This window comes from Octopus bimaculoides, chromosome 9, assembly GCF_046866305.1.
Source record: "Octopus bimaculoides isolate indiv1 chromosome 9, ASM4686630v1, whole genome shotgun sequence".
Classification (NCBI taxonomy): domain Eukaryota; kingdom Metazoa; phylum Mollusca; class Cephalopoda; order Octopoda; family Octopodidae; genus Octopus; species Octopus bimaculoides.
The window spans coordinates 50,561,109-50,586,276 of record NC_142936.1 but is presented as its reverse complement, the minus strand read 5'-3'; the positions used below and the strand labels follow the sequence as shown (position 1 = coordinate 50,586,276).

Genomic DNA, 25,168 nt, shown 5'->3' with positions numbered 1-25,168 from the left:
GTAAAAGAATACCGTTCCGTACCACTAAATCAAGAAAGTTCTTTGAATATGTACGATGTATTTTAAGGCTAAAAAGCAATTCTGTTTACGTTTGCGTAACTGAGACATTTTGTTTACATTATTTACATTCGACGGATATTTGTCCTCATCTTGTTTGTTGTTAACACAACGTTTCGGCTGATATACCCTCCAGAGTCTTGGGAAAATTTCGAACCTGGGTTCTCATTCCTAAGGCATTTTTCGATGTTATTTATTATTATTGTTCGAACTCGGAATCTTAGGGTTAGTAGCCCGCGCTCTTAACCACTATGCCCGTGGGCAGTTATGGAGTGAATTTTAGGGCTTATAAATCTAATGTTTTTCTATCCTTTCTTAATACCAGTTCCAATGATAATAATAGTAACATCGAAAAATACCTTAGGAATGAGAACCCAGGTTCGAAATTTCCCCAAGACACCTAAAAAAGGCTGGAGGGTATATCAGCCGAAACGTTGTGTTAACAACAAACAAGATGAAGATAAATAAATATCCGTCGAATGTAAATAATGTACATAATTCCTCATCTCTTAAATATAGAACTGAGATATTTTGGTTGGATTATATAGTTATCGGTTTTATACTTCTTTCTGTATTCTGTAAGTGTCACAATATAGAAACATTTCTCTTGGCACCAGCACACAATTTACAGATGCTTACATTTTTTTATATTTTCCATGAAGTTTTCACGGGTGTAGCTAGTTTATATTATAGTTATTCCTCGCCATATCGCGGTTTATTATTCAAGGTTACGTCGATTCCTCTGTGGTGTTGTTTTGCTTTTATAATAAAATAAATATATACAAATTATAAAAAAAAAAAAAAATACAGTACAGTACTGTTTCTACTTAGCAGATTTTCACCTATCTCAAGGGGTTTTGGAACGTAACACCTGTGATAGTCGAGGGATTACGGTATTTGACGAGTTATTTGATTTGTTTCACTCATTTTGACTGTGGCCATGCTGGACCACTGCCTTTAGTCGAATATATATATATATATATATATATATATATATATATATATATATGTACACACACACACGACGGACTTCTTTCAGTTTCTGTCTACCAAATCCACTCACAAGGCTTTGATTGGCCCAAGGTGCCATGCAGTGGGGCTAAACTCGGAACCATGTAGTTGGTAAGCAAGCTACTTACCACACAGCCATTCCTAGTAGTTTTTATGCATTTTGTTTTTAGTCAAGACCACGAGTTCTTGGAACCACAAAATGACGTTACTTGTGTTCATCATCGTGTGAGGCAGTGATCGGGAGTCACTACATTTTAAACAAAAATAAGTCGCAAAACGAGTCACCAGATTATATATGTGTGGAATGATATTAAAGCAGTATTTCTCAACTAATTTTCACCCATGGACCCCTTTGATTTCTGTTTTAATCGGGTGGTCCATCTTAGTCATTCAGTGTTTTAAAAATCCTAATATATCTTTATTATTGAATATAATTAAAAATTTCATTAAAAAATTATTTCAATATTTTGCGTATTGTAGAAGTATAACCAAAATATTGCAGAAAAAAATTAACAAAAAAGTCTTATATTGACCCGCAAGGGTTATGTGGACCCTGGTTGAGAACCACTGTATTTAGGCGACATAAGTGACTCGAAGTCCGAGTTTTATGCGTTTTGCCTGAAGCTGATGGTTTCAAGTTACGAATTTTCTGAGGTTCAACATTCCAAAGTTCCAAAGGACATCTGCACCCAACATCATTAATGTCTATCTCAAATCAAAAAAATGTTTAGAAATGAAAGTTTGAGGAGTATTGTCAGTCATTCACTTACGTTGCTTAAATGAATAGATATATTGTGTTCTCTTTTTTTTCCTGTTATTAAGTCTTGGCTAGAACAAAAAACAAATCTATGTACTTGTATGCATCTACATTGTCATGAGTAACAGGCCACTTGTGTTGACAAGCCAATGCATTGATTATTAATTCTCATTTTAATGATTATTAATTATAATGAAACACAAATCTATTGTTACAATGTTTAGGATACGTAACGTTCTAGAGCAGTGTTTCTTACGGAGTTGTGCTTTAAGAATTGAAAGGGAATGAGAACGAGTTGTTATGCATAATAAAAAAAAAGTTTTAAACTTGTCCAGCACGGTAATGAAATTTGTTTTCACATAAACAGAAGTGGAGAGTGGGGCAGACAATTTAGGTAATATTTTGGGGATCATTTGGTACTCACTATTCTAGAATGAATCCGGGAAATTCCTTTTTGTATCAGCGACCACTTGTGAATTCTAAGAAAAAAAAATGTGTGAAGACGCGTTTCTGTTGAGACAAATATCCTCAATTTTACATAGTTTGTAACTTGAGCCAAATTTACTTCATTGCTTCTCTTGCAAGATATGGGGAAACTTAGGGCGGGGAAATGTCTAATGGCCGAAATTTACAAGTATGACTCAGAAAAATTTATTACATCGAAATGGAAAGATCTTAAGATCCTAGCGCACTTCAAAGGCTGCTAGAACAACGATATATAAATGGAAAACGGTTCGCACTGGTTCTTCAAGGACAGACGTAATTGTGTGTGTGCTATTTATTCGCTCTTTTTCTTTCATTGCGTTTTCTTAATTCATTTCTCACGGGTAGTGGAAATGTATTTAAACCTTGCGTCCGTCCATGTTACATCTCCAAATCTATATAATCTTGTTTCACACTAATTATAATGTCTATACCTCCTATTTTGACGCTGATCAGCTACTTTTATCAAGTCATTAGCGACCAGTCTTTTTTGATTATACATTCAACTTGTTCATTTCCAGTTGCAACAAACAATTTCATATCAATGCACAAGTTTCATTGCCATAGTAAATGTAATTTCTCACACAAGCCTCATCTGATTTCGAGCCACAATGCTATTACTAACTTTATCTTGGTTGTCTATTAAATCATATATTTAACTTCAGTTGTCTTTTACTTAAAACAAGCCATCAGAGCAGTCTATTACCGTCTATTTTCTTTAAATTCACTCTTGTTGTTAGCTGTTCCATCGCATTTGTACGCAAACTAAAACGTTCATTTCCTGTTAGATTATCAGACCCTACAGCACATTATGTGCCCATTATTGTGCAATGATAATGTCGTATTTAGTTTTTGATTACTTCCTTCCTACAATGCCTCAGGACCACTTACGTTGGTAGTCTTTTCCTAGCTCATGCTTCTACTAAATCGTAGTTTAATCACAAATAAAGCTTATTACATTCAGGACATTTTTGCCTAAAGCTCATGGTTTTAAGTTTCGAATTTTCTGAAGTTCAACATTCCAAATCTCCAAAGGGCATCCACACTCAACATCATTAATGTTTATCTCAAAAAAGAAAAAAAAATGTTTGAAAATAAAACGTTGGTGAGTAGTGTCAGTTCATTCTTAGTTAAAAATTTAGTTTCAGAACTACTACGCTCATGCTCAAATGGACACCTCCCCCAAACTATCAAAAAACCTTCTCTGGGTCAGCAAACGTTACAGACAGTGGCTATTTCTGTCTTTTTTTTTTTTGCAGTTATAGTATATTAATCGATTATCTCAACAGCACTACACAATCGGTACTTAAGGTTATCGATTCAAAGTAGAATGAAAAATATAGCTGGAATTAAGTTTTCTTAACGTCTCAGAATATGTTTATGCACATACAACAATAGTATTTTGTTTTGCTGTCTTAAAACCTCTCTGTAGATATTTTGAGATCTTTCGAACTTTGTACGTATAGGATTGCACATAAAGTGAAATGAATTGTACTGACTCAAAACGAAAGGTACACGATCGTTAATCGGCAATAATTATAAAATCAGATTTTATGTAATATGAGTTTGGTTTTATCTTAATTCGTAAATTGAAATCTTATAAATAATGCGGGAGAGTAATATCTAATGCATTTGTTGAATGTCCTAACGACGTTCCGTTTGTCTGGTAAACTCCGGTAAGATTCTTTAAGTGCCATGCATGGCAAATGGTATTTATATTTTATGTGACTCCATGCCACTTCTATTGTATTTGTATATACTGTTGGCTTGCTAGGCTCTGTGAAAGGGAATTGACAGAGATGTTAGACACAATGCTTCGTTATTTGTTCCGGAAATGCAACCTGCGTTCATATCCTTCCGAGGTCAATTTTACCTTCGTTTTTTCTTTCTTTTTTTTTTTTTACAAATACTAATTCAAAGTGATGGATTATTGGAACTGTATGAACCTTGGACTAGATTCCTTGCAGTATTTGTTCCGGCTCTAACATCTCCAAAGTGGTCGATAAATGCACATCTCTTTAATTCTTATTTATTTTCTTGTACATGTTTGGGGGGCGATGAGGGACAAGGATTCCATGAAGGGGTCGATGGTCTAAAAAGTTCAGGGTCCCTTGCTCTAAACCCAGTTGTCCGAAACATCCTTTTTATCAACTCTTCATTTCTCTGAGTGTCAAACTAACACGTATGCACGTGCGAACAAACTCAATGCCTTTAACTACGTATTTGTTTATCTTCCACTTTGCCCACCATCTTACACACAATTCGAAAGATCGCCAGACGTTTTATTGTGAATGATCGTTTTTATTTGAGAGATTGAGATAATCAGATGGACGGCTGGATGGAATATTCTTTAATAATAGTATAATAATAATATGGATGGTTAGTTGATTGTCTATCGTGACCGACAAATTTAGCTCTGATTTATCTCGTTTTACAGCAGGAGATGTGTGGTATGAATTTTCCTCCAAGTTGGCAATATTTCTTTTTTTCTAATAGACACTTATCAATCGCAGTGCTTTGTCCGTCTTTGTCTATCTTTCATTTTCTTTCGATTGTGAAAGTGTCTTCTTTTGCTTAGCTTAGCGAACATTTTTCGTTACCTAAAACTTACTCTTGTACATACATACATATATACACAACACTTTGAGCCGATTTTTTTTTTGTTTTACTGATACATAAATATCACTTTCTCATTTTCGTTTCACTTTTTCAAAATTTCCTTTTAATTTACTTCTTTATTTGTGAGGTAGACATCACTTACTACTCTAATGCTTAATTTAGGATTATTACCTTTTTTTTTAAATAAGAAGTTGCTTTCTCTAGGAATGAAAATTAATATCAGCTTTAAAAAAATGAAAGGGTTTAACAGAAACAGTTTCATATAAACGTGACAACTGTTAGATATGAAGAAGAAACTAAGAAAAAAGATCAGAATTTGTATAATCGCTGGTCTTCGGTAGCTTTAAAAAACACGCCATACTCTATTATTTTAGATGGAAAATACAACTCAATGTTACTACAGCAAATGTGACGGGGAAGTACTCAACATATATAGTGAAGTACTATATATTTGATTGAAGTTGAAGTACCCATTGACCTTCGTCACTTTGGTCTTACGGTTCCGCTGATCACCTCCACAAGTGTTACAGCTTGTGAATGAATGTAGTTGGCGGAAACTGTGTTGAAGGCCGTTGTATGTTTGTATAATATATAAGGGACGTGACGTAAACAACGTGTCTTAGCCGATACAATAAGGTATATTTCATGAGCAACGTTACATGTGATAACACCCGAGGTTTTAATATATATAAATATATCGTATGTCGGCTGCTGAGAAACGATGCTTTATAATTTATGTCTAATGTATTTCGGCTTAGATGCTTACATTCTTTACGTCTATTCCGTTTTGTACCGGAGACAGGCATCGTGGACTTTTGGGGACGCATATCTCCGTCAAATTTTCCCCTATAATTATAATAATAACGCGCGTGTGAGTGAGAGGGGCTTTGCACTTGTGTTTGTTTCTCATCATCGTTTGACAAACGAAATTGGTTTGTTTGCACCCTCGTAAACTAACGAATTAGCAGAGATTGATTGAATAAATATCAGATTGGGGTGAGGTGGAGGAGAAAAAGCTTTGTGTTTGGTTTGATAGAACTATAAATCAGTATTTCCCAAAGCGGGTGGTAGAAAATTTTATTTCAGTCCTGGTGGTGCAGGGAGTGATAGATTTTTCTTTGTGTTTAGTCTCTGTCTCCTATCTAAATATTAACTTTAAAAAAAAAAAGTTAAGTATAATATTATAATAAACTGTTTGTGAGCCATAACATAACGACAGTGAACATCAACAATGATAATAGACTTCGAAATGTGAATAAGTAAATAAATTTTATTTTGTGTACTTTTTGAAAATAGTTATTTCGAAATCGGTGAGGTACAACAGCTATGTCGTTAAGATCAAAAGGAATTTACCAACAAAATTGTTCAAAAAATATTCTATGAAAGTTTTAATTACCCTCATTTTACAAAAATATTTCCAATTATGTGAATTACCTTGCGATATTGATGATCTAAATAAATCCCACCGAAGTCGACTTCGCCTTTCATCCTCTCGTAGTCGATAAAATAAGTACCAGTTGAACACTGGTGGAGTCAACGTAACAGACTTACCCCTCTCCACCGAAATTGCCGGCCTTGTCCCAAAATTTACAAACAATATTAATTATTTGAATGTTTTGACTGTCTATATTATATTGATAGAATGACTGTGCAAGCATCCTTTAATGGCCATCAAACCGTAGTATTTTGTGGTGTATTTTAGTTTAGATGGGTCGTTGCAAGAAGGCATAGAAAAAGTGTTTGTAAAAGAAGGACGATGGTTAAAACAACGTTTGAAAAACATATCCATACGCAAGATCATAAAATTCTTTGGCAGTTTCAAATTTTTACAATTTCAGCTCTGTATGTAAGAGAGAATTTTTTCCATATTCGTAATAGAATTAATCTGTGAAGACTGCATTCTTTATCGTTGTCAATCAAAAAGTTTATTATAATCATTCATCATTAAAAAAAAACTATCATTTATTTTTATTTTAACTTCATTTTATGTAAAGACTTCCGTATGTTCAAAATAAACCTTTATGGCTGACTTTCGGACTATCGTTCATGCTATAACTGGAAATTGGCGGCAAAACGTATATCCAGAATTTCAGAATCGTGTCACACGTAATTTCCAGAAAAAATTTACTTTAAAATTTAATAAATTCATTCGTTTTTCTTTTTCACCGCTGAATCCTACCTTATAATAGAACTAAAGTTAGAAAATTGTATATTAACTTTATAATCTGTTATTAGAAGACGATAACGTCTAGGTGACGACAAGGGGGAAGATATCTATCACACACACGCACTTGTGCCTGAACAAGTAAAAGAAAAGCGGATAGAGTATATTTATAAATGGTCAGTTAATCACTCAAGTGGACTTTACTCCGAGTTTCATAGGCGCGAAAAGACACTTTCTAATAAATCTTGTGTACGCTCACCTACCAACACATATACATTACGCGCAAATATATACAGACACAAACAGACGTATCTATCTATCTATCTATACATGCATACACATATACCGACATACTTATACGTGGACGCACACATACATAGAAACATGTCTCCCAATCTCTATTTCTTTACCACTCCCTCCCTGTGTGTGTGTGTGCCTCCTTTCTCCCTCTCTCTCTATACATCCACATATATGCCTCCTTCCTCCTCTCTCTCTATATCTACATATATCTCTATCTACATATATGCCTCCCGCCCCCTCTCTCGCCATTTCTTCTATCTTTAAAATATTGTCTGCTTTGTCCTATTCCTTTTCTCTCATAAACAACGATATTCACGTCACATCATGTCACTAATATATATTGCTGAGATATTTCATGAAGTATATAAATGTCCAGATGGGTGGACATTGGAATTAGACACTGAGGGAAAAAGGCTGTAACTTTTTTATTTTTTAATTTTGACGATTTTCGTTTTCGATAATGTGTTCTATATGTCACGGTCATGCGATTCCCCCTAAAAAAAATGTTGGACCACCTCCTCCCTTCCCGGGGGGGGGGGGCGACTTTCATTTTTGACATTGTGTTCTACATGTTCAGGTCGTACGAATAGCCTTCTCGCAACTTAGATGTGAAAATGAACGGCTTACATTTATATTGAAACAGAAAAAGGATCATATGTGGAGTCCCCACCACGAAACTTGATATGCTAGAAATAACAGCTAAACGCGGACAATCCAAATCTTGCATTGGTCCAGATGGACTATATGTAAATAAATATGAAGGAAAAAATGCGCTTTGGCAAACGGGGTTAGGGTTAGGGTTAGGTTTTGAGTTAGGGTTCGGGTTCGGGTAAACCTAACCCTAACCCTAACCCGGTACTACTAAAGCAGCACGGTCCCGAACGCGCAGCCGCGTGTCCGCGCCAGCTAGTCTTGAGTGGTCGATCCTAACCCCAACCCTATCCGCAACCCTAACCCTAATCCTAAACACGTATTCATTTGCACATGCGGGTTAGGGTTAGGGACAGGGTTAGGGTTAGTGACAGGGTCAGGGCTAGGATCGACCACTCACGACTAGCTAGCGCGGACGCGCGACTGCACGACCGTGCGCTCGGGACCGTGCTGCTTTAGTAGTACCCCCTGACCCTAACCCTAACACTAACCAGATTTGGCTGTTATTTCTAGCATGTAAATAGCCTGCTTGGTGAAGGGGGGGGGGGGAATTGAAATTTTTCAAACAATTTTTTTTCAGAATCGGAATCTCCATAGCCTATAAAAAAAATAAATAAATAAGGGGGCGGAAAGGTTCAGATTACATATAGTCCATCTGGACCAATGCAAGATTTGGATTGTCCGCGTTTAGCTGTTATTTCTAGTATATCAAGTGTGGGGTGGGGGGTGTAGGGAAGGGGGGGGGGGGGTCAAAAATTTTTTTTAGGGGGAATCGAATGACCGTGACATATAGAACACATTATCGAAAACGAAAATCGCCAAAATTTAAAAATAAAAAAGTTACAGCCATTTTCCCTCAGTGTCTAATTCCAATGTCCACCTCCAGATGTTCTTTATTCAATTCCAATCCGTGGCTTATTGCCCAGGTCAGTAGTTTTCACACATTTTGTGGAACCTTTTTATATGATTTTATTGCAAAATTGCACAGCCATTGGACGTCAGCAATTTACTTTTACTTGTAAAGGTATTTTGTCATTATTCTCAAAAAATATTTTAAAAAATCTTAAGATTTTAAAAAATATTCCCAAACTCTGTTTTAAAGTTAAAAGTTCAGACAAAAGTATATAAGGGAAGAGGCACAGTGAGTAATATTTAATGCGTTTTTGACTTTGAGAAAAAAAAATATTTGTAGCATAACTCATTTCTGTTCTAACTTTTTATGTTCAACTAGCTTTTTATATTTACTATAAGGCTCCACATGTTAATCTTTAATGATTTGTCATTTGACTAATCATGTGAGTTTGGAACATTTGGTTGAGTCTTGTATTTTGATAGGTCAAGTATTGCATGGAATATGGATCTTTGATCTATTCACGGTGCGCATAATACATCCTCAAACAATTAATCTGAACTATCGCTATGAATCCCTTTTTGCTTATAAATAGCAATGTAAAATCATTGTCACTGAGAGAAGTGAGAGATTTTCCCAGAGCATGTGTCATGATATTTTCCTGTTGAGACAATGAAGTACTTGTAACCAACAATGGCCAGAGTCGAATTATCCTAACGATAGATGAACTATTCAGTCAACAGAATTTGTGATGTGTGTATTTGGTCTTCTGTATAATTTAGCAGGGGAATAAGGTGTTGCTGTTATTTTAAAGTTCGTTTCTTGTATTATTCCCACGGGTTAACATGCAGCATATGTTATATAATGGTATGCAACATTCCATGGTAAACCAGGAGAGACTTCATAACATCGCAGCTAAAACTAGTAACCCCGATGTGATTACCTTCGCCATGAATGACTATTGAACCAGCAGCCATCTTACATAATGCCACAGCATCATATTAAAAGTGAAGTTCAAATGCGTTTTTCAGCATTAAAAATCCTGAATGACTATTGTGCTCAATTATCTCAATTATGTTTACACATCACATAATAAACCAAGAGAGACTTCATTACCACACAGCTAAATATTTTTTTTTACATATGTTCACTACCTTACAAAAATTATATCAGCTTAAATAACTTAAATATTATTTCAGAAAATCATCTCTGTTCTTTTTGAGCATAAAAAAGGACAAATTTAGGTGGGACAAAATGAGTCAGACAAAATAAGGTAAATTTCTTTAGAATTACATTTGAAACAAGAAAATTGCAGTAAAGCTGATGGTGTCAGATGTGGCATGCAGACCATCATAACTTGTTTGACATCGCATTTTTATTCTCTTCCATTTTATTTTGACATGCACATTACGTTTTTATTCTGCTCTTCAGTTTTACAAATTCAGTGTGAACATGTATGTGCATTGCATGTTCATTGTTCTTTTTCTGGTTCCTACTCGAAACTGTTTACAGATCACAACCATATCATGAACTGCATTTGTGTGGAGCACTTCGCACTCCAATGGTTGTGAAAAAAGAGTTTTACAGATCAGTATCCATCCTTCGACATCAGAAAAGCCACAAAAATTTTAAATATATAGTATAGAGGAAAGAGGATTGTGGAAAAATGGCATATATAATCAAACTTGACTAAATCTAAAAACTTAACACAAATGCATTTTGCACAGAAAAGCCAAGGTGAGAGTTTAACCCATAACAACAACCGCAGTAAAGTTTGTTCGAATTGAACATCCACGTTTAAGTGGGGACAAAGATTACCTTTTGGTATTAATGCTGTCTCTGTCGCTAATATATCATTGTCAATAGCTTCTTCACGATCTACTGCTGTAGCTCTCTTTCTAATTACACACCATACAATTAAAGAGGAAACACTGTTGAAATTAGTCGTTACTCATTTTGCTCCACTTTAGATATGATTTTTTTTTTTTTTTTTGAAAATTATCAAATTAGACTGTGTCTAACTTGGAATCCAACAGAGAAAAGAATTTTGATTGTTAGACATAAAAAATTATGCAGATATTTTATTAGCAGCCTCAATTACAGTCGGGTCAAATTTGAGGGAAAATGTCTTAGAAATAAAAAGTACTTATTTCAAACTCTTTCAACTTCAACAACATAGTGCTGACCAAATTGTAGTCCCAAAAATGATGCAACAGTACAAAACGATCATGCAATACTTGCAATGTAATGGTTTCAAACTGATAGGAAGAAAATAACAAGAAATCAAAAAATACTTATTTTGCTCCGCTCCCTATGGAAAACTCACATATATCTTTTAGAAATCATACTTGTAAAAAATTATTAATAATAGCGTTCCTAAAAAAATTGTAAGAAATTGTTGGTGCACTAAATTGCCCATATGTTTTAAACATTGCAGATTATGATTCTGAAGAAAAAACACAAACTGGGGTTAGGCAATTTTTTTTTTTCTTTTTCCCCTTTTCTGTTTTGTAGTTGTGGAAAGCTTTTTACATTTGTTTTAAATATCAGATTATGATTTTTCAAAATATACACAGCGTAAAACTTGGGAAGAATAAAATTCATGATAATCGAAACTAAAGAAAAACATTATGGAAAGGTTGTTGTGGAGGTGGCATTCTCTTTAAACATTTTCTTTTTTTTGCAGCATCTGTGGTGCTTAAAACATATACAACCAGAAAAGATTATACTATTCTATAGTTTTCGAGATGTGGAATTATGTACATTATTTACAATGGATAGATAGGTGTCCTCACTTGTTTGTTGTTATCACAAAGTTTCAGCTGATGTACTCTCCAGCCTTCATCAAGTGTTCTGGTGGAATTTCAAAATTCTACCAGAACACCGGATGAAGGCTGGAGAGTACATCAGCTGAAATGTTGTGGTAGCAATAAACAAGGTGAGGACACTTATCTGTCCATTGTAAATAATGTACAGAAAGGATTACTTTCTTTGTAGGCACTAGGAAATTTCCAATTATTCTTTTTTGAATGCCATAAATAACACGTTTTTTTCTTTTTTTCGAACATATGAGTGGATTTTCTAAAGCCTTAAATTGTTTTTAAAAATTTGTGGTGCATCTGCATATCCCTTGTGATTCACCATTTAAAAACTAATGTATTAAAATGATGAGATGATTTGAATGCATTAAACAGAGGTTTTTATACATTTCAATAAATTGATAAAATGTTAAAATTTGTTTTTGAAAAAGACACAAGTTACAATTAACAAATTATACTTGCCTTTACCCTGAAGCATTTTTTGTTAGCAAGATAAAACTTTGAGATGACCTTGGAGTACTCTGTTGTTAACCCTTTAGCATTCAAATCATTCTGTCAAATGTAAGGCTTATTTATTCACATTGTTCTGAATTAATCTTATATTATTTCATAGCTTTAGGATTTTGATGATATGATTGTTTATTTTTAAAATGACATTGTAAGGCAGGTGTGAGGTGTTAGATCACAAGTTTGAACATAAAACAGAAACAATATTTTGGCCAGATACGGCCAGTTTAAATGCTAAAGGGTTAAAACTAAATCAACTGTAATTAGGTAATCGTATGATCAAAGATATTCAAACCATAATCTTCTCGTCTTCTATTTCGGTCTTTTTTTGGTCACTGTATATTTACAATGGTGTAGTCCTATTTTAAAGCAGTATGGCGTGAATTGAGGAAGGTTAATTGATAATCATATATAAATAAAAAATGCATTGATATTAATGCATTACCAACATAATTTCCTCTCCTTGGAAACTTCCTGCTTTCACTATACTTTGTGTATACAATAAAATATAAATGTGTGTGTGTGTAAAAACATACATATATACATGTGTGTACATTGTGTTGGTGTGTATGTGACACAAAAATGCAAATACAAACAAAGTCCAAAATATATGTATGTGTTGTTTCATTTTTCCAGACTTGTTCACAATTCTCAGAAACAGCTGTTTCTGTAACTTTGCAATTGACCAAGTTTTTTTTTTTTCTTTTTTTTACATAGACTTGTGGCATTGTGGAATAGAAAGAGCTCTTGTAGTCCTATACATGATTCAGTGGGAAGAGAAGTTGGCAGGTGTAAAGCAGAACAAAAGTCCACTATTTATAATAAAACATTGTTATAAAGGATATGAAGATAGTCATGTATAAAGGTGACTATTTCTACATGGTTATTTCATGTCTATATGTATTAAAACTGATAGATGCATATATATGTATGTGCATAGGAAAAATAAAATACCTGCAAATACAATATTGCAATTGCCATCATCGTTTCAATATCCATTTATCCATGCTTCCTGGATCATACAGAATTCATTGCGGTAGATAATCTATGACTGTAGGTCCTTCTTGCCACCTATGTCCACCTGTTTCCAAGCGAGGTAATGTGTGTGTATATATGTCCATATATATTTGTAGATGTATGTACATATATATGTGTATATAGAGAGGAGAGAGTAAAATGTATTTGTCAACATAAAGTGGCAGACTGAAATGATATGTCATCATCTTTGTCTTAACGTCCACCAACATACATGCACATGTACATCTATACATCCATGTGTATGCATATATAAGCATGCTTACTTGATGGGCCATCTTCAAGTTCCTGCCTATCAAATTCATTTGCAAGGCTTTGGTTGTTTCAAGGTTGTAGTAAACGATACTTGTCGGAGATACTATGCAATGGATCTGAGCCCAAAACTATGCCCATCATCATCATCTTCTCATGTCCACTTCTATGCTGGCATGGGTTTGATGGTTTGACTGGGGACTGATGAGCTGCAAGGTTGTATCAAGCTCCAGTGTCTTCATTGGCATGGTTTCTACAGTTGAATATTCTACCTAACACCAGCCACTTTACATTCTAGTGGTACCAGTGAGGTTGCCATGAAACTTGCAAGACATTAAAGAACAAAGGAAAAGGAAAAAACTCCCACTTCTAAGAGAAAGTATTTGGAAGGAGACAGTGGAGAGGAGTGGCTTTATAACAGGCATTGAAAGACTGAAGTATGATTATATGCAAGTACATATATACTCATATAAATATATCAGTTTGATAGATGTGGCATCTACATGTATACATATTCTAGGGTTCTTGAAATAATAGTGATGTGGAAATGGCTGTGTATCATTAAACATTTCAAAATGAAAGCATAATGAGATTAATGTATTAGAAGTCAACAGACAATAGAAAAGTTTGTTAAATTTAAATGTTTTTCTTGAAAATCACCTGATGACACTTCTTACCATTTTACATATTAGTTGATATGATCTCAAATTTTCTGAATGAATTATTTTTATTTTTTACACTTAATTGGTTGTGATGATTTATGCTTCCTATGATTTTCTTAGATACTGAATGAAAAAAAAATCTATATGACTGTTAAAAGAATTCTTTGAAAAGAATAATTAGATACTAACGCCAGCATGTGATACACATGAAACTAAATTCCCAATATTCTGTGAAGGGAAACTACAAATAATAGCTTTGATTCTATGTGACATACACACACTTTCTCCCTATCTCTCTCTCTCTCTCTCTCTCTCTCTCTCTCTCTCTCTCTCAGACACACGCACACACACACATGCACTATATCCAAAAAAAAAAATAAAATAAATAAATAAAATAACCTTACATGTATATCAAGTATTTGTCCTTTACAAATACAGACACATGAAAAAGTAATGAAGTGGTAGGTGTGAAAAGAAATGCTGCATGTCGATAAGTTTTTATAACATCATAAGATAAATAAAGATGAGAAGTTGCCTTCAGAACTTCACCTCAAATTACCGGTTTGGTATATATTATGAAAACACAGGTGATAACCTGTCAATCAAATATTTGTACATTCTGTTTGAAAGAAGAATAAACCAGACATGATGTCGAGTGTCATGTCATTACATTCTTACAGAGAAATGTACTACTGTAATGTAGTCATTTCAAGTGACCTTACTGATCCTACTTCATTTAAGCAGAAAGGGATAGATGGAGCTGTTTATATAAGTTATATAGTATGTACACCTACTCTGTGTGTGGTGTGGCTGGTGTCTGCAATGAATAATTGTGTGTCATTGGTGCTGTTGGATAGAAGTGACTCCAAAGTGTGTGTATTCTGGTTGACTTGCTTATATTATCTATTGATATTGAAATTTGTATCTTTCTGCATGGATGGAGAAGAATTTACATAAATTTATATCCAACTTTTTCTAATTTTATTTCTATATTGGCATCACCATCATCGTCATCATGGTTTAGCATCTGTTTTCCATGCTGGTATTAGCTGGACGGTTTCACAGGAGCTGTCCAGACTCCAAATTGTCTGAGGTGGCATGGTTTCTACAGCTAGATGCCTTTCCTAATTTACAGAGTGTGCTGGGTGCTTTTTACATGCCACCAGTACATTTGTGTATGTTTCCATTTTACACAGATTCATGCTAATATGCATAATGTATATTTGATATTTTTATATTTCTGTATTTTTATAGATTAGTGTCATCAGCTTACTCTTCATTAAAAGTTTAAACATGTGTGTTTCCCTATTTTTGAAACAGTTTTACCAGTGTGCAATTCAGTGTCTTGCCATAAGCATCACACTGCATCTTTTAGGCAGTAGACATATTCTACTGTCTAGTTTAATAATTCCATCTAACCTTTGGGTGCCTTTAGCATAGTGCTCTCTGTCGCAAGCATTGCATCAGATATTTGATATGAGAACAACTTCCTCCTCGAAGGTCCTAATGTTGTGTGGCAATCCCTTCCTACTCTAAATTTTAAAGTACACAAGTACATGCACATGATATATGAAGCCTCAAATATTTATAGATTGCAAGATAGAGTATTATAATTAGTCATGATTTTTTCCCCCCCACAACATTAGTACTCTTCTTGTATTTGTTTTACATCTGCTTTTCTATGCCTGCAGGGTTTGGATAAACATATATTTATGAGGCATTTTTTTTTTTATTACTGGATGACTTTCCAGTTACAAACCCTTACCTGGTTTCCAAATACAGGACTTTTATTCCACTTAATTTTGAAACTGCAAATCTATCAGGTGATTTGTTGAGAGAAAACAAACTTTACCTTTTGTAATTCACTGTCCCAATTTATGAATATTTACATTCACACACACACACACACACATACACACAGACAAACACATGACTGGCTTTGTGCAGTTTCTACCAAATTCACTCACAAGACAGTCAGTTCAAGGCTGCTCTAGAAGACATTTACATAAGGTGGTGTGCAGTAGGAATGGATCCAAAACCACACAGCCAAGAAGTGAACTTTTTAACTCTACACCCATTCCTGCATTTGACTCTTCCACTTTTTTATACTATGTTCTCTATATTTATCAAATTCAATTTCTAACATTATTGTTAGTTTTTGCTACTTCTGAATGTTAATTAACTCTGCTAAGGTACGTTACATTTTGTCCCCCTTCCTTCCATCACTGCTATTCTTTTTCAAGCTATCTCTCTCTTTCTCTCCTTCCTCTCCCTCCCTCTCTCTCTCTGACTCCACTTCAACACTACTTTTGATCAATGTGCATTACATCTGACATTGAACACAGAATAGTCTATTTCTGCCAGTCAATCAATCAGTCAATCTCTCACCATTCCTATTGTGCAGCCTTTTTGAAATTATCATTGTTGTCAGTTTACATCTGTTTTTTCCATGCTGGCATTGGTTGGCTAGTTTGCTGGTTATCTATCTAGCTCCACAATATTGAATCTCTTCAGTTGTCTTTTGTCATTTATTAATTCTTCTGTCATGTTCAATAACTTCATTCCATATATATATATCTTAGCCTACCACTACCTCAACTACTATGCACCATCAGCTTTTAGTTTTATTAACCTTTCCTTTATGACTTTTGTAACTCAGAATTGGCCCGGCCGTTACTGGAACAGTCAGTCTTATTTCTCTCAAGCCATCTGTATCTACATTATCTATATTTTTACCATATCTGTTCTTATTCTAACCACCATAACTTTCGAACATCCTCTTCCACTGCTAATTAGGTCATTTAATTATCAAGAACTATCCATTCTAGAACATTGAAACTAATTATTTTATAGATGTAATGACACATGCATATCTGTATAGTTAAGAAGTTAGCTTTCAGTTTCACTGTGTGGCACTCTGGGCAAGTTTCTTCTATTATAGCCCTTGGCTAAGCAAAGTTTTTTTGAGTGAATTTAGTTGATGGAGACTGAAAGAAAAACATTGTGTGTTGTATGCATGTATATCTTCATCCTCATTATCATTTAATGTCTGCTTTCCATACTGGCATGAGTAGGATGGTTTGATTGGAACTGGTAAGCTGGGGAGCTGCACCTGGTTCCAGTCTGATTTGGCATGGTTTCTCCAGCTGCATGCCCTTCTTTGTGCCAACCACTCCAAGAGTGTAGTGGGTGTTTTTTACATGCCAGTTACATGACACCGGCATTGACCACAACTACGATCTCACTTGGCTTGACAGGCCTTCTCAAGCATGGTATATTGCCAAAGATCTCAGTCACCTGTCATTGCCTCCATGAGGCCCAATATTCAAATGGTGCTATGTATATATTTATGTATATATATCTATATTACATTAAAACGAACTTCAATCTTACTTGCTTGCTTGCAATGTATATATATATATATATATATATACACACACACACACACACACACACACACACACACACACACACACACACACACACACACTTATATATCAACTGAAAATCTATTCTTGCCACAAACCATCCAACCCATTCCAGCATGGAAAAGGGGATGTTAAATGCTTATCTTTTATCTGTTACTTGTTTCAGTCATTAAACTTCAGTCATACAGGGGCATTGCCTCAAAGAATTTTTAGTTGAAAAGATTGACTCCTGTACTTATAATTTTTTTTTTTTTTTTTTTTTTCTTTTAGCCTGGTACTTTTTCTATCATTCTTTTTTGATGAATTGCTAAGTTATGGGGACATAAACACACCAACACTGTGGTGGGGGATAAGCACAGTCACAAAGACACCACACACACAAATACACATACTTGACATGCTTCTTTCAGTTTCTGTCTACCAAATCCATTCACAAGGCTTTGGTTAGGCTGAGGCTGTAGTAGAAGACACTTCGATAAGGTGTTGCTAAGCATGTTGCTTGGCATCCTAACAATTCTGCCAGCTTGTCACCTTAGTCATATATTAAATATTAAAACCCAGAATCATGTGATTGAAAAACAAACTTCTTATTGCACCTATACAATATGTGTGTGTGTCCTTGCCTGTCACTGTCATACCAATTGTGATCTGCATTTTCAGTCTTTCATTGAAACCTGTCCTTCCATGAGGGAAATATTACTTTGCTAGGAAACAAGTAAGGGTTGGCAACAACTGTAGAAAATTGACCTCAACATTTTATTTGCCTTATACCTGTGATAGCTAAACTTATTCTGAATTCGCCCATATGGAATCTGTTTCATATTGTTCATTAGATTTTGCGTATCTCATTGCTCCCCAGTAACTGTACACGTTTCATTTCACGACAATATATCATTGCACTAGACAAGCATCATAGCTATAAAGAAGTGTATTTTATGTCTGTAATGCTATATGAACTGAAATTAGCTGGTAGCACATCAGTTTTGTCTGATTTAGTAGAGAAAAAAGCAAAATGAAATACAATGAGCGTTTTGTTCTTTTATCTAACTTTTTAAATCTAAGAGAATTTTTGTACTATTGTACTATACCAAACATCAGGACTTATTCAGTATTCAGCCCAAGGCACATCATATTGCAAATGTTGTTTACATTGATAATATCATTGAGACTGAAATTTGGTTGATGGAAGCTGGTCGACAAACCTAGTTTGTTGTCTTGTTTAACACTATCACCTGACTCTTGTCTTGGGTGCCTTTTGTGGAAACTACTCTGTTGTAAGCATTTGGGGTAGGTCTCTACTTTGAGGTAAGATTAAATTTTTATAGGTGCAGATGTGGTTGTGCAGTGAGAAGCTTGCTTCCAAACCTCACAGTTCCAGGTTTGGCACCTCAGACAAGTGTTTTCTGATATAGCTCCAGGCTGACCAAAGCGTTGAGTGAATTTGGTAGATAGAAACTGGAAGAAATCCATTATATATATATATATATATATATATATATATATATATATATATATATATATATATATATATATATATATATATATATATATATATATATATATATATAGAGAGAGAGAGAGAGAGAGAGAGAGAGAGAGAGAGAGAGAGAGAGAGAGAGAGAGAGAGAGTGTGTCTCTGTGTGTGTCTTTGTACCCCACCACCACTTGACAACCAGTGGTGGTTTGTTAATGTCTGTGTAACTAAGCTGTTTGGCAAAAAGAGACCAGTAGACAAAGAGGTTAATTTATTTGAGGCATGGCTGTGTGGTAAGAAGTTTCCTTCCCAACCACATAACTCCAGGTTCAGTGTGTGACACCTTTGGCCAGAAGTGTCTTCTGCTATAACCTCAGGCTGACGAAAACCTTGTGAGTGCATTTGATAGATGGAATCTGAAAGAAGCCTGTTGTGTGTGTGTGTGTATGTATATTGGATCATCCCATAAATAATGCAGTTTTTTCAATTGCATGAGCTACAAGTTGGAGAGGGATGTGATAAACTACCTGCATCAACTTGCTATAAAAGCAGGTAGTAATTTTACCTTGTACTTATTCTTAGTGCAAGTTTTGACAAGTGCAGTTCAATTTTTAACAGTTATTTTTTGAAAGCTACAATGGAAGTGACAAAGGAGCATATTCGGTATATTTTGGTGTCTTTGCCCCTGTAACTTTGCAGTTTGGCAAAAGAGACTGATAAAACAAGTACTCGCCTTACAAAGAATAAGTCCTAGGGTTGATTTTTTTCGACTTAAACCCTTCAAGGTGGTGCTCCAGCATGACCACAGTCAAATGATCGAAACGCGTAAGAGAATAAAGGCAGTTCCTGAATGTGTTGCATTCCACTGACTGAAAATATATATTAACTGGTTACAGCATGAAAAACACAAATTAGGCCATTCAGAAACACAGACATTAACTTCACTGAAGCAGTACTCAAAACCGTGACCCTTTCACTGTGCAGTAATTTACCAGTCTTTGTGTGACATTTCTGAATGGCTAACTTGCAATCATTTTAGTTTCAACACATGATCTAGATCAAAATACTTGTCAAGCAAGTAAACCTCCATAATATACAGCTGAGGACAATGTTCCTCCTGTGGGTGAATCATTATATATATATATATATATATATATATATATATATATATATATATATATATATATATATATATATATATATATATATATATATATCATCATCATCATCATCATCATCATCGTTTAACGTCCGCTTTCCATGCTAGCATGGGTTGGACAATTTGACTGAGGACTGGTGATATCAGATGGCTTACACCAGGCTCCAATCTGATTTGGCAGAGTTTCTACAGCTGGATGCCCTTCCTAATGCCAACCACTCCGAGTGTGTAGTGGGTGCTTTTACGTGCCACTGGCACGAAGGCCAGTCAGGCGGTACTGGCAATGGCCACGCTCAAAATGGTGTATTTTATGTGCCACCCGCACAAGAGCCAGTCCAGGGGCACTGCCAATGATCTCGCTCGAAAGTCCTTACACAAGTGCCAGAAAGGCGGCACAGGTGCCATCACGATTTCGCTTTCGCTTGCCCCAATAGGTCTTCACAAGCTAAAAAAGTGTTGAACATGAACTCATGGTTCTTTGGAATAATTCTTCAGCTGGCATCATTTCTACCCCAAACATTCCCTTGATGGTATTATTATCCAGAGTAAGATTTCTATGGAGGAGACATCTCTCTTGTGCTTTTATAGTCTGTGGTTTAAAAAAAAAGAAGGCAATATCTCAAATGAGCAAGTTCTCCTTCATATCACACCAGAAGTAAAATCATTTCTTTTCAGATGCCAATTTATAACCCATCCACTTAGTTACTCTTTTTATCATATTTTTTTCTTACTCTGATGTTACATAAATATAGAAGCAACATTTCTTAGAATTATTACAAAATTAATTCTATTCTCATTAATCAGGGATTAATAGATAATAAAAATCTATTAAGAATTGAAATTTAATTCAAATATATGTATTATTTAATAATGTTAGCAACATTTTAGAATGTGATTTGCATTTGACATTTTATTTTTTGCTGTTTTAAATGAAAAATAATTTTCGAAACGATAAACATTAACCAACACACACACATACACACACACACATACACACACACACACACACACACACACACACACATACCCATAATTGATAAAATGTTAATAAAATTACTATTTTTTCTTTCTGTATGAACAATATATGTTCTGCATTATTTTCTTAAATTTGTTTCTTTTTTGTTTATCAAACTTCTTGGGGTTTTGTTGAACAATTGACATTCTTGAGGAATTTTTTTCTCTCTAATTTAGTCAAATTTGTTTTAAGACATTCAGTGTTAGTTTGTGTGTGTGTATGTGTACATACATACATACATACAGGCAGGCATACTCACACACACTAGATGCAGCTATGGCTGCATGATTAAGTATGCTTCACAACTACATGGTTTCAGATTTAGTCTTACTGCACACCACTTTGGATAAATCTTCTTCTATAACCCCAGGCTAACTCAAGCCTTGTTAGTGGATTAGTAGAAGGAAACTGATATAAGCCAGTTGAATATATGTGTGTGTGTGTGTGTGCATTCATGTCTCATCTTTACATCATGTATTATTTGTAAACAAATGTCATCATCAGACTAGCAGGGTAAAAATATGTCCTGCCATTTGTGCTGTCCCATGCTTTAAAGACTAAGGGAAATATTACCTTGCTTCAAAACAGGTCAATATTGGTGACAAGAAGTGTATCCAGACATAGAAAATCTGCCTCAGTGATGTCACTTGACCCATGGAAGCATGAATAAAAGGCATTAAAATGTAATGTTGATGGCACTTATATCCATTGTGCATGCTGGTATGGGTTGGACAGTTTGACTGGAGCTAGTAAGGTCAGGGCCCACAACAGGCTCTATTGTGTATGTATGTGTGTGTGTGTGTGTGTATATATATATATATATATATATATATATAAAAAGAGTACTCGCAACCCATAAAATAATAAAAAGCAAAAGACAACCCAAATCCCTAAAAAACCTACTCACGAATGCAAAATTGCCCAACACAAGCCCACCACCTACTGTCAAAAAATGTGGTCGTTCCAACTGCAGGACCTGCATCCACCTCATGGAAGGAACAACATACAGATTCCAGTCGGGACACATTTTTGTCATAAAAAATAACTTCACCTGCGCATCAAAAAATTTACTTTATGCCATAAGGTGTGAAGGGTGCCACAAAGAATACATAGGGCAAATGAGCCTTACTCTCAGAGAAAGGATGACAGTCCACCGCCAACAATTGAGGGATCCCACCACAAGACAGATACCACTCAGTGGGCACTTAGATCTGTGTGCACAAAACAAGTCCCCCAAATTCCTAGTTTTCCCATTATACCAATGCTCAGACAACACCACTGACCAAACACGAATAAATAAGGAAAATAATCTTATTCAAAAATACAGACCACAGCTCAACATACTCTAACATAAGCCTCCTCCCCAGGTGCACGCCCAAAACAAAGACACACAGATACGCAAAATCACACACATCAATACAATGCAAACCTCCGACACGAACACACTTACACACATATATACACACACACACAATCACAGTATCTCCACACCAGAGCACAAACCCACATACATTTCAAGAAAAAACACATGCGCATATATATACTTACAATACAATTGTAGCAACCACAACCAACACCCATACACACATATGTAAACAGGTACATGCACACACCTACACACCACTCCGGCAACCACAAATCATATTCACACACGCATATTTGCATACATATGTACACACACATACAAACACCATACGCCTGTTCCCCAGTAAAAATGTCACACACACACTCAAAAGAAAAACACACACAATACAATCCCAACAATCACAACAAACACCCACAAGCACACATGCACAGAAGCATGCACACACAATGACACACCTCCCCGACAAATACAAGCCACATAGACGCACTCACACAAACACACGCACACGTATACACACATATACTGTACTAACAATACAAACAAAACTAATCACTCACAATTACAGCGCACACACACATGTACACATATACACCAGGAAACTACACAAACCATACCCACGTACACACACATACAAACGCATACCCAGTACCAACATACACGGAACACACATGCACACACCTGGATAAACCCAACATACAAGGACACCTAATAAATACAACACACACATACATGCTCACACACACATACACCCTCATGCACACACATACAGTTGCTCCCTCACACACACACGCACCACAATGACAACTCAAACACAAACATACTTAGAGACACACACAAACTCACGTACACACATATAACACCCCCACCAACACACAACACAAATAAACATACGTACACATACAGACATACACATACATATGAACCATCACACACACATACAGTTGCTTACACACACACACACACACACCACAATGGGTATTTAAAACAACACACTCACTCAGACACAGAGAGAGACACACACACACTCACGTATACACACACTCCCACATTCACACAAAACACTCCCACGCACACACACAGATGCACACATACATACACACACAGACGCACACATATGTACACACCCTCACACATACATACGGTTGCGCTCTCTCTCACACACACACATCACAAGGACAATTAAAACAACACATACATACTCAGAAAAATAGATATATGCACAGACTCACATACACACACCTAACATCCCCACCGACACAAAAAAACACACAAACACACATACACACGCACTCATGCACACACACGAACAAACACGTATACACATACACACACATGCGCACACACAACACCCTAACAAATATTAATCACACACATACACACTCACACAAACGTGCACACACATACACACACCATCCTACCATAGATAAAAAAACACACACATACTCATATACACATGCCACACACGCACACATACAGACATAGACATACACATACATATGAACCATCACACACATACGTTTGCTTACACACACACACACCACAAGGTATTTAAAACAACACACCCACTCAGACAGAGAGACACACACACACTCCCACACTCACACAAAACACTCCCACGCACACACACAGATGCACACATACATACACACACATACGCACACATACGTACACACCCTCACACATACATACGGTTGCTCTCACACACACACACACCACAAAGACGATCAAAACAACACATACACACTCAGACAAAGAGATATACACACAGTCTCACGTACACACACCTAACATCCCCACCAACACAAAAAACACTCAAACACACACTCATATACACATCCCACAATAAGCTCTGGGACCAATAAAAACGGCACACACACACACACACACACACACACACACACACACACACACGGACACAAACACACATATATACACACACATAGAGATGTGCACAAAACCAGTCCCAAAAACCAGTGAACCATGACAGACTGTCACAGACCAACCAAAAATAAAAAAATCTTCTTTAACTCTTCTTCCCTCCCACCCCAGCTAGCCAGTCATACTGTCTCTTAAGACAGTAAAACATTCCTTCAATATACACAAGAGAAAAAGGCCAGGTCAGTTCCTTCTCAATTTTATTGGATTGTCAAAGAATATGTATGAGAAAATGTATATGTATATGTATTTTTCCATATGTGTATTTTCATACACTGTTTTTAACAATTTCACCTTAATATCAGAGAATGTGTGACAATCAGTATGTAACACTACAAAGTTCATACAAAGCTTTATACTTTAAATATATTTTATCATCAAAGAATGTATATATGCATTTTAATACTCAGACTGTTTTTTTAACATTTTTTATTATTCTCAAAGACTTTTGATAATCTTTTTCTAAAAAAGTGAAACCGGTTAAGTAAATAAATATTTTTTAAAAATAAGTGCATTTTCATACCTTCTTTCATATACATATATATATATATATATATATATATATATATATATATATATATATATATATATATATATATATATATATATATATATATACATATA

General features: G+C 35.3%; 1 protein-coding gene across 12 annotated transcripts in view; it reads left to right on the top strand.

Moving 5' to 3' along the window:
* Positions 1–25,168, top strand: part of LOC106868354 (N-acetylated-alpha-linked acidic dipeptidase 2) — a 1,035,601-nt gene that overhangs the window by 12,411 nt on the left and 998,022 nt on the right. For 2 of the 12 annotated variants that reach the window (XM_089357531.1, XM_089357523.1), the window contains exon 2: positions 12,936–13,083. The exons of the other annotated variants lie outside the window; for them this stretch is intronic. The gene's annotated coding sequence lies outside the window, so the exon portion shown is untranslated. The remainder of the gene's footprint in view (positions 1–12,935; positions 13,084–25,168) is intronic. 12 annotated transcript variants of the gene reach the window in all.